The sequence below is a fragment of the Protopterus annectens genome, chromosome 10.part0, assembly GCF_019279795.1.
Source record: "Protopterus annectens isolate FY-2018-M chromosome 10.part0, PAN1.0, whole genome shotgun sequence".
NCBI classification, from domain to species: Eukaryota; Metazoa; Chordata; order Ceratodontiformes; family Protopteridae; genus Protopterus; species Protopterus annectens.
Window position 1 is genome coordinate 534,372,396 of NC_056744.1, and position 12,500 is coordinate 534,384,895.

The following is a 12,500-nucleotide window of genomic DNA, read 5'->3' on the forward strand; positions in this document are numbered from 1 at the left end:
CAATTAGAATTGGTCATTAAGACCAGGTGGGAATAAAACCCCTAATTTGATAATCCATTTACATTCCTTGAAATTAAGTAAATCATGCCAACCTGATTTATCTCTACATTTACCTACAATACAATCAATAACAGTAAAATGAAAAGAAGCAGAATTATGTTTGCAAACATGTTTAAACAGGGCATTATTAGTGCCCGTGTTAATAATATCACTAAGATGCTCCCCAATCCTAATGCGAAAAGGCCTGGAGGTTTGTCCAACGTAGAATGAGGAGCATGTGCAGGTGGCTAGGTAAATAACCCACTCTGTACTACAATTGGCCCAAAATTCCCTTGTATGTTGAACTTTATTACAATAAGAGCAGTGGCCACATGGTATACAACTCAACACTGGGCCACCTCTCAATGTATATTGAGTAGAAACAATGGAGTTGGGACCCACCCTCTTATAATGGCTAAACAGGGATCTCAATGTCCGACCTCTCCTAAAAGAGAAAGAGCATCTGTCCCTCAAGAAAGAATGTAATCTCTCCTCTGCCATCAAAATGTTCGAGTATCTGTTAATAATATTCATAAACCCACGTGTATTACATCCATAAGTGGTCACCAGATGAACCAGATGATTAGATGAATCATTATGTTTATCCTTGTAGCGTAACAAGTCAACTCTATTCTGATTTGAAGCCCAGTGGCAAGCAGTTCTAACAGTACCTGGGGGGTAACCTCTCTCACGAAACCTACATATTAGATCATCTCTAGCAGTCTCAAAAGTATGTTGGCTTGAACAAATCCTTTTGGCTCTTACGAATTGTGACTTAGGGATATTCTGGATGATATGTCGGGGGTGGAAGCTGGTAGCATGTAAGAGTGAATTATATTCAGGAAACTTCCTGTACACCCGAGTGGAAAGAGTGTCATCAGGATTTCTGCTAACTTCAACATCAAGAAAAACAATCCTAGATTTGTGGTAATTTACTTTGATCTCAATTCCCCACACATTGTCATTGAGATAGCCAATAAATTCCTGAAGATAGATTTCATCCGACTTCCACACCACCCAACAATCATCCAGATATCGTCTCCAGATATCTAATTCATCCATGTATATATTATGGTTAGAGTCATAAATCATAACCTCCTCAATATAGGCCATATAAAGGTCCGCATAAATGGGTGCAAAAGAGGCACCCATTGCTGTACCTTTGACCTACCAAAAGCAAACTAGAATAAATATCCACAAACCGTTTGATGAAAAAATCTTCAGCTTTAATCCGTTCGACTATAACTGCTAGTTCATTACATATAAGAATATATATGAAAAAAAATATATATATATATATAAAAAAAAAAAAATTAAAATAATAATAGGAAGTTAAATAAAAAAATGGCACCTTCTTAATTTAACAGGAAGTCTAGTAAAAAAGCTTAAGTAGTTTAAACCCTAAGAAAGAAACCAAGTTGGAAAGGATAAGGAAAAACTTTCCTAGTTTGGACAGCGATCATCTGTTCAGGCTTCTTAGCTTCAAGAGGCATTGGATATTACAGTGCTCATTCAATCCTGGTGCCAGGAATTTTTTTTCTTCTAATTGCCATGATAATTCATTCTCTTGGCATTATCAGTTTTAAATTTGAGATGGCATTGGTATGTTCATATATCCTGTCTCTTAGCCTCCTCTCTGTCTTTTTAAATTGTTCCCCTTTCTATAAGTTATTTTCGAATTGACCAATACTTGAAAGCATCTTTTTTGTTGCTGCTGATTAAAGGCCTTTTTTTCTTAATTTAATTTTGCTTTCCAAGTTGAAAGTTGTGATGAACCTACCAAAAGCATTGGTCCTGGAAGTAGAATACATTACTTGTAAGAACGTATTCAGCCAGGCACACTAAAAAAGTATTAAAGCCTGGTTGGTAAAAACCTGATCTCCCCAACCAATAGTCCAAAGCCTGCAAACCTGCCCAATGTGGGATATTTGTATATAGGGAGGTTACATCCAAGTTACACAGCAACCAATGGGGCTCCAATTGTGTGTCACAAATGATATCCAAAAACTGAGTAGTGTCCTGGATTCTAGCTCGTATCAGAGGTAGTAATGGTTTTAAATAGTAAGATATTCAGACAAGGGTTCAGTAATTGAGCCACGCCCTGAAACAATTGGTCTCCCATGAGGGCATCTAACATCCTTGTGTATTTTAGGTAAAAGATAAAAATATTGTTTACACGGAGATGAAACTGACAACTGATGTCTATCTGACTCCGTGATGATACCCTCTTCCTGGGCCTGTATCAGGAATGAGTCAATTTTAGTTTGGATGTGACTAGTTGGGTCCAATGGCATAACCATATAATATTTTTTATCCCCCAATTGTCTCATTGCTTCCTCATTGTAGTTGACCCTGTCCTGGATCACTACCACCCCACCCTTGTCTGCTTGTACTATCACAATTTCTTTATTGTTCTTGAGTTCCTCAATACACTGTGCCTCCTCTTTAGAAAGGTTGTTGTAAGATACCTGGAAATCTTTGAGCTTACAATGTAAATCCTTCAGGACATTAGCTTGAAAAGTGGATACCAGATGTGACATAGGTGGAACAAAAGATGATTTTTTAAATCTAAACCCTGGAACTGCCTCAACAGTGTCATCTTCAAAAAACAATTTCAAATTAAGTAAACGACAAAAATTGACCACATCTTGTGCTAAAGTGTATTCTGGAACAAAAAAGCCAGGAACAAAATTAAGCCCTTTGCTAAGAACTTTAATTTGTAAATCATTGCGGTGTACAGATGAAATATTGTGCATATTCATATTGTTTATTAATGTTCTATCATCAGTTTTAACAAACCTTCCAAACCATTCATCTGTTTGACATTTTTTGTGTTTCCTCCCCCCTCGTCTGTATCCGAACCCAAAGGGTGTGACAAACTCCTCCTTTTGGGATCAGGTGAGGCATCTGTGTGGTTCCCCTTCCCTTCAGTGTTGGAGGACGTATCCTTCCCTGATGTGTAGCTCAATGATTCCGAGCTACTTTTCAAAATGGATTTGGGTCTTTTCCTCTTGGGGGCCAAAGGTTTATTATTGGGAAGCTTATAAGTAACATTCCTAGGCATATCAAATGGTTTGCCTCTTTCATAATCTCCTATATCCCTTTGAAACTATTTCAATTTTTTATCCTTTAAAACTTGTTCTAACTTAAGTAGTTCTGTTGTTAACTGGTTTACCCGGGAAGTGAAAGATCCACAAGTTTCAAATTTATTCGCCTCCAAACAAGTGGTTTCTACCTCCTGAATACCTAGTTTGACCGCCCGTTCATAAAAATTGGCTAAAGCATTCACAAAACCCAAGGATGCTGATTGTTGGATCTGTGTCCATTCATCCGTTAATTGTTCATCAGTATTATGTACCAAAGGTACCAAAGGTTGTACTTTAACCCTTAAACCACGTGGTGTCATTTTTTTAATTTGGTAAGCCTTGAACAGGCGTTAATGCCAAACATTGGTCCGAAGACCTTTCATGCTTTTACCCAACTTAAAAAATAGCGATTCACATAATTTCTCTGGATCTTGGATCAACCCCGAGGAATTGTTGCCCGTATCTGATAAACACAAACCAAAAATGGTCAGATCATTCATATCAGATGCTAGGCCTTTTACAAGAGGAGTCAACGCCATGTTGCAAAAAACAAATACTGCAAAAAACAAATATAAACCTCCACAAAAATGTTAATGAATGAAACAGTTCTGCTGACAGCAAGAATAAGCCTAATATATATATATATATATATATATATATATATATATATATATATATATATATATATATATATATCTTCTATCCAAAACCGCCCTATCTGACAGGAAAAGTGTCTATCAAACAACACGAAAATTGCTGCACTATGTTCCTGTAACTTGGAACATGCAGTTAAATAGAATCAAAAATATATGGTAGATCATGTATAACAATGGATATTAAATGTAACCATAGACAAATCCAAAAAAGAAGAATCCGACAATGATAGTATACAAAGATACAATAATCAGCTCTTGTGATCAACCCTGAAAGACACAAAAAATTCACAATGCTGCGTATCAAACCACTTAAAAAACCACTTAATGCGGATCAAAATCGTCAACTCTTATTTCAAAAGTGTCCACCAAGACCAAAAATAAATAAATGGTGTAGATACACATGTATTAATGATACAATAGCTAGCCCCTGTGGTCATAAAGATGTAATCCTGTTAATCAAATAACCACTCTGCTGCGTATCATTATAATAAAATAAGGGCCATACTAATCGGCCCAATGAAAATGGTTCAAAATATCCACTCAATGTCATAACCACCTGCAAATACCAGAAAAACACATATATCATGGACACAATTGCCGTGTTGATTCAGATACCCCCATGAAAAAATATATTAGAATCCAATTATGGAGTCTACATAAGTTGCTGTAAGCAGAAATGCCAATATTCAAAAACCTTTACTGGAAGAAAAAATGTAATTATTATAATGCATATTGCCACCAGGTTGACCCCATAAGACCATATAACAACATTGATACCACCCCGAAGTTAAACACTAAAATACTGAGAAGTTAAAGGTGACAAGGCCCCCAAGGGAAAAGATGAACCAAATCACACACCACTACAAGATCACTAAGGGAATGAAAAGAACATCGTATTGAATGTTGGAAAATATCTATGGTTCAAACATTGATTAATAAGTATACTAAAGTTATAAATTCGCACAATGCCCCTGAAATCACCAATGTGTTACCATAATACATATACCTTAGGTTACAAACCAAAGTCGAAGTAAATGGTAAATTCCACACAGAATGTTAAACAAATCATGTTATACAAACAAGATTAACCATACATGTGCAAATATGCCTCACCTGATCCCAAAAGGAGGAGTTTGTCACACCCTTTGGGTTCAGATACAGACGAGGGGGGGGGGGGGACACAAAAAAATGTCAAACCCATGGAGGGTTTGGAAGGTTTGTTAAAACTGATGATAGAACATTAATAAATATGAATGTACACAATATTTCATCTGTACACCTCAATGATATACAAATTAAAGTTCTTAACAAAGGGCTTAATTTTGTTCCTGGCTTTTTTGTTCCAGAATACACTTTAGCGCAAGATGTGGTCAATTTTTGTCGTTTACTTAATTTGAAATTGTTTTTTTGAAGATGACACTGTTGAGGCAGTTCCAGGATTTAGATTTAAAAAATCATCTTTTGTTCCACCTATGTCACATCTGGTATCCACTTTTCAAGCTAATGTCCTGAAGGATTTACATTGTAACCTCAAAGATTTCCAGGTATCTTACAACAACCTTTCTAAAGAGGAGGCACAGTTTATTGAGGAACTCAAGAACAATAAAGAAATTGTGATAGTACAAGCAGGCAAGGGTGGGGCGGTAGTGATCCAGGACAGGGTCAACTACAATGAGGAAGCAATGAGACAATTGGGGGATAAAAAATATTATATGGTTATGCCATTGGACCCAACTAGTCACTTCCAAACCAAAATTGACTCATTCCCGATACAGGCCCAGGAAAAGGGTATCATCACAGAGTCTGATAGACATCATCTCCATGTAAACAATATTTTTATCTTTTACCTAAAATACACAAGGATGTTAGATGCCCTCCTGGAAGACCAATTGTTTCAGGGCGTGGCTCAATTACTGAACCCTTGTCTGAATATCTTACTTACTATTTAAAACCATTACTACCTCTGATACGAGCTAGAATCCAGGACACTACTCAGTTTTTGGATATCATTTGTGACACACAATTGGAGCCCCATTGGTTGCTGTGTACCTTGGATGTAACCTCTCTATATACAAATATCCCACATTGGGCAGGTTTGCAGGCTTTGGACTATTGGTTGGGGAGATCTGGTTTTTACCAACCAGGCTTTAATACTTTTTTAGTGTGCCTGGCTGAATACGTTCTTACTAGTAACGTATTCTACTTCCAGGACCAATGCTTTTGGCAGGTCAAAGGTACAGCAATGGGTGCCTCTTTTGCACCCATTTATGCGGACCTTTTTATGGCCTATATTGAGGAGGTTATGATTTATGACTCTAACCATAATATATACATGGGTGAATTAGATATCTGGAGATGATATCTGGATGATTGTTGGGTGGTGTGGAAGTCGGATGAAATCTATCTTCAGGAATTTATTGGCTATCTCAATGACAATGTGTGGGGAATTGAGTTCAAAGTAAATTACCACAAATCCAGGATTGTTTTTCTCGATGTTGAGGTTAGCAGAAATCCTGATGACACTCTTTCCACTCGGGTGTACAGGACATTTCCTGAATATAATTCACTCTTACATGCTACCAGCTTCCACCCCCCACATATCATCCAGAATATCCCTAAGTCACAATTCGTAAGAGCCAAAAGGATTTGTTCAAGCCAACATACTTTTGAGACTGCTAGAGATGATCTAATATGCAGGTTTCATGAGAGAGGTTACCCCCCAGGTACTGTTAGCACTGCTTGCCATTGGGCTTCAAATCAGAATAGAGTTGACTTGTTACGCTACAAGGATAAACATAATGATTCATCTAATCATCTGGTTCATCTGGTGACCACTTATGGACGTAATACACGTGGGTTCATGAATATTATTAACAGACACTGGAACATTTTGATGGCAGAGGAGAGATTACATTGTTTCTTGAGGGACAGATGCTCTTTCTCTTTTAGGAGAGGTCGGACATTGAGATCCCTGTTTAGCCATTATAAGAGGGTGGGTCCCAACTCCATTGTTTCTACTCAATATACATTGAGAGGTGGCCCAGTGTTGAGTTGTATACCATGTGGCCACTGCTCTTATTGTAATAAAGTTCAACATACAAGGGAATTTAGCAGCCGCAATACATCTGAAATTTTCAATATCAACTTTTGGGCCAATTGTAGTACAGAGTGGGTTATTTACCTAGCCACCTGTACATGCTCCTCATTCTACGTTGGACAAACCTCCAGGCCTTTTCGCATTAGGATTGGGGAGCATCTTAGTGATATTATTAACACGGGCACTAATAATGCCCTGTTTAAACATGTTTGCAAACATAATTCTGCTTCTTTTCATTTTACTGTTATTGATTGTATTGTAGGTAAATGTAGAGATAAATCAGGTTGGCATGATTTACTTAATTTCAAGGAACGTAAATGGATTATCAGATTAGGGGCTTTATTCCCACCTGGTCTTAATGGCCAAATCTAATTGACCAATGTACTGCCTTTATGTCATCACATATAAATCTATGTATTTGTATGGATATTATATGCTTTACTATTTTCACTGAAGAAGGCTATTGTAGCCGAAACTGGTCTGGATAGGTAGTTGGGCATATTACCCTATACCAGAGTAATTGTTTTATTAAAATTTATTGGTATTCCACCATTTCTGCTGGCTATTTCTGTTATATAAGCAATGGAACCTAGTTTCTCCTAAGACACATACCTCTTCCTACTTGCTTACTTCTTCAGGGAAAATAAAAGCCTATCTAATAAACACATACATAATTCATAACTCAACTGTACAGATTTTTGCCTCATATTTTTGGTCTGTTTCTCATAAAATTGTGTTTTTCTGGCAAATTATTGGCAAATAATTGAGGGTTGAAGTCAGAAAATAATGACAGACATTTGAGTTTCAGACTTTATACCCTTCAGAAAATTCATGCTAATGCAAAACTTGCTATTCTATTAACTTTCTAAGTTTGTAAGAGCAATATTTTAACAATGCCCCTATTCTGAGCCTTTGTCCCCTCGCAATTATTTATAGCTTTGTCCAGATTTCTTGCTCTAAGACGTTGAGAGGTACAATACATATGTAGCTGTTTAGCAAATTACTTTAGGGCTAAAATTACACTCAGATTAACAAATAAGATAGACAACCTTGGCATACACTTCTTGTTAAAACCAATCATCACTTCAGAATCTTTTAAGAAACTTCTGGCATAATCACTTATGCTATGAGTTCATTTTTTCCATGAGTCTCAATGACCTCTCTAAACATAAATTAAATAAAACTGGGATCACCTGTAACTACATAACCAGGTATGCTGCAAGGTATGGCACAAGGCCTCATCAGTTTGATCGTTTGCCCTCCATTAGTTGGTATCCACTTCATGTCATCATTCTAAAGTCACAAGTCAGTTTAGTTTTCAAACGGTTTCACAGTTACTAGTGCACTTATCTTTTTACAGTTTTAAATCAACAAAATTCACAAAGGACCCTCACATCTTTTGGTATATGCTTTCTGAACATCCCAAAAATTACCTTCATGATGACTATATTTCTCTTACATTATCTAAAAAGTAAGGAATTGTCCTCCTGAAAACATTTTTAAAAATCTTTCTACAGTATTTTTAACACACTCCAGTAATCCAATGTAATGCAATATAATACGAATTAAACTCATGACAGTGGGTTATTCTGATGCAGGAAACAAGAAATAACCCCATTAGCATTATATAAACATCCCTGTACAATAGGTAGGCGATTTGCATATAAGAGGGTCTAGTCCAATAACAAGTTAGTCATCTATCATATAACTGAGTTGTCACTTCTGCTATCATGTCACTATGCTTTGGTGACACATCCCTAGGTTTCCTCCAGCTTTTCACGAATTCCATGTCATCAGTTCTAAATTCTTATAATCATGTTCATCTTCTGTCTATATCACATTCCAATTCTTATAATCATGTTCATCTGCTGTCTATATCACATTCCAGCCATGCTTTCAGTTGCTTCTGCATCCTTTTGTTCCAGCCACTGCCCACTTTGAATTGTCTTATACTGGGTTCCTGCTATATTTGTGAGGCAAGCAAATGGAATCCTCATAACTGACAATAAATGTGTGCGAAGGAGAAAAAGGAGGTTTGGTAACAAACCAATTTGTCCAGGGACATCTTCAGAAGGGGGTTAGACAAATATATTAGTGGGAATTGAGGGTGAGGGGGATGAAAGGGTTAAATGGGAAGGAAGGATGATTGGAAGGAAATGAGGTAAGGGGGAAGGGGCTTAAGGGGGTCTAGGCAAGTGTTGCTGGGAAAGGGATCACGTTTTGGCATTAACTTGCTAAGGCAAGGATGTCCGAGACGACCTGTTGGTACTGTGGAGCAGGTAGGCCTTGGACCTTGATGAAGGTGGTGACATTGGTAAGTAGTTGGCATTAGTGTGAGATGGCTGTGGATGGTTTGGTTGCCAAATTGTTATTTTGTTGTGTTCTGTCAGGGTAGTTTCCATGAGTGTGATACTATTCCTGCAGTAAATGGAGGGACTAGGGTTATACAGTAAGAACAGCTTGGGGGTACATACAGGCAAGAAAGGGAACTGCTAGGTTTAGCTATTCAACTATAAGAAGTATTATTCACAGGAATTTTAACATTTTGCTAAACATGTGCTGAGCTAACCAGGTAATTATTATTGTACTATGTAGTTGTTAGGAATTCAGTAGAAGGGTGGGTTAATTACACTGGGAGCTTGGTTCCTGTGTTGTGAGGGGTACATTAGGAGCATTGGTGACCTCCATCCTTAAGGCAGAAGGGTTAGACAGTGAGCATTGATGGTGCACATATTAGTAATATATAATTTTTTTTTCCGTGTTGGATATGGAGTTGGTTGATCAGCGTGGGTGTTTCAGGTTGTAGTGGTGTTGTGAATGTTGTGGCATGCCCTCAGTCCTGGTGTGGTGTGGCAGTCATGTGTTATTCAGACACTCAGTCTGCAAAACACTTTCTGCATATTAAATTTGCATGCTGCGTATGCTTTCCGTCATGCAGTTTTGGTTTGGTAGGTTTGGAGGTGACCGGCGCCTTGTAGTGGATGAGTTGTGTGGGGCCTTGCAATTTTGTACTGTCTGCTTGGTCTGGATTCCTTGGTGGGTGGTGTTTCCCGGGCTTTGCCTCCTTTTGTGAACTGTGTGGAGCTGCTGTTTCTTTCTCCTGTTGAGGGGAAGTGGGTTTGGACGTATACATGGTGGTAGCGAGGGACCATTACAGCTGTTGGTGTTGGCGAGTCAGGGTAGTGGGTACTAAGTCGTTTGAGATTCCACAGAACATCTAGAATGTTGCTTCATCTTTTCATCTGTTCCTCAGAAAACTTGCAAGCTTTCTGCAATTGAGGAAGAGCAGAGTCACTGCATGATAATTGACACTTCGGTTGAGAACTCCTTATCACTCTGAGCATCCGTACTTATGCTAGGTCTTTTATTCTTGCAACTCGGTGAGTGTATAAGATTACTGGAGGGGATCAATGTTTAAAATGGGTTCCTACTCTGGCCCTTTGTCCATACATCATTTAGACACCAGAAAATGGAGAGACTACAGTATAGGGGGAAACAATTTATGCGTTTTACATTATGCTTTTAATAATGCTTTTAACAAAAACATTGCGTACATTTAAAAATAAGGACAGCAGGGTGTGCACATTTTATCAAAGATCACTTGTGGGTTTAGGAATGCATGTAAAATATGGTGTGAATAAGCAACTACCTGAGACAGCAACAGTGGAGGTGATACTACTGTGGATGGAAATGTCTGCATATGTCTTCGTTTTAGATTTACCTAATGTAGATGTCCTAAGCTCTGCTTGGTAGTAATAAAATTAAACTAACTGGTACTGTTGCTCACTGACTGGATAGGTGGGCTGTGTGTTTGACTGACTGATTAAGTTGGGTGTGCTTGGGTGGTAGAGTTTCCGTTCTTTGTTAATCGAGCTGTCAATGTCAGACTCGTGGATTTTATGAGGTGCTGTAATGGCTTGGGTTCTATTTTGCTGGGGTTCAGTGCTTTGTAGTTGGGCTGCATCTGGCACCTCTTCTTTGGGGGTTTTCGTGTTCGCTGAATGGCCGTTTTGCATTGGAGTGACTCAGGTGGGGGATTATCATCAGTTGCACTGCTGGTTTAGGTTTGTTTTGTGGTGGGTATGGGTTTTCCAGTCTATAGACGCCTTAGTCGTGTTGTAGGTTTTTGTCTCTAGTGTTTCCTTTCGCAGTCTGTGTACGGCTGTTGTTCATGCTCAGTGTTGTGGGGATTACACGCAAGCACAATGGTGCAAGCATTGCAGGGTAATGGTAGTCCGGAACTGTGGGTAGTTCAATAGAATTTTACAGTGGCACAAAACCTGTTATCCTAGCGTCAGACAGTGTCTACCATTTGTGGAGGAAAATGAATAGTTTCTAAGGCTTTTTGTAGCCTGGGCAGCTCTGCAAGTTATGGTCCTGGGCTGCACATGCTCACTTGCAACTGGAGCCATTTTAACTGCTGAACTGGACTCCTGCTGGAGGTTACACCCCATTTCATGGTAAGGAACTTTACAGAATGGGTGAGTTTGGTCAGCATGGTAGGTGCTAAGACTCGACAGTGGGGCTTACTTGCAAGAATAGTTATTAATGATTCATGTCTAGATATGTATATATATATATATATATATATATATATATATATATATATATATATATATATATATATATAAAAAGATTAATAGCATATAAGGTCTTCTGCTAATTCTTGTGAAGGCTCCATAAGGGCACAAGCTCACTTACGGTTGAGAAATTAAGGTTTTGTGACAGGCACAGATCTCTAGGGAGAAAAATCAGTAAGCCACCAATGACATTATTAGGGTTATGGGCACTTTAGGCAGTAGTGCTTACCCATTCTTGTCTTGGCAGCCCTGTCAGAATAATTGTGGTTTACCTTTGTGGCATGCAGAGACAGTGCAGAGATGTATATGTCTAGTTTACTGGGGCTGAACGTGTTATTTTATCAACTTTTTTGTTTCAGAGTGCCCAGCTTTTCAGCTCATGTTGGTCTGCTTCCCATGGAAGGTGCGTTGTCTGTGTGTGTGTTTTTTTTTTCTTGTGGATCACTGGGATGATCTGAGGATTGAAGGTGACGAATGATGAATTATGAGATATTTTGAATTTCAGCCTTAGAATCATTCAGATGTGTATGTTGGACTTTGTTGCTCTTGCATCCTTTTGGGTTTGTGGAGGCAGTGTTTGTAATGTGTCCAGTTTTTGGGCCTTTGCCCACCTTTTTCATACAATTTTGTCCAGATTTCTTCTAAGAGGTTGAGTGGAATGTTTTGAGCCTTTGTCTTTTCATGTTATGATTTGTTCTTTTTCTTCACAATTTGTACAGCTTCAATGGCTGTTTCCTGGTTTCCAAATTAGTGGCAAATCATTGAGGACTGAAGGTATACTGTAATGACAAACATTTTCTTTTTTGGTTTATGGGCAGAGAGGTATGTGTGGCTTCATGTTTGGGTACGTTTTCATAAAACTGTTTCTGGGAAGTCTTGGCAAGAGTGGTAATGGACGCTTGAGTGCAGACTGCATGGCCGGTGATGACTCATGCTGCTGTGGGAACTGCTGTGCTCTCAAGCTCTGGGTTTATAGGATAAATGGTTGAAGGTTGCCCCGGCTTGGAGGGTGGCTTTGGCCCATTTATTGCTCTAGGAAACT

At 38.4% G+C, this 12,500-nt stretch overlaps 1 protein-coding gene across 1 annotated transcript in view; it reads right to left on the reverse strand.

Annotated features, from left to right (window-relative positions):
• PBX1 (PBX homeobox 1) overlaps window positions 1-12,500 on the reverse strand; it is a 1,500,039-nt gene that overhangs the window by 644,686 nt on the left and 842,853 nt on the right. The gene's annotated exons all lie outside the window — the stretch shown is intronic.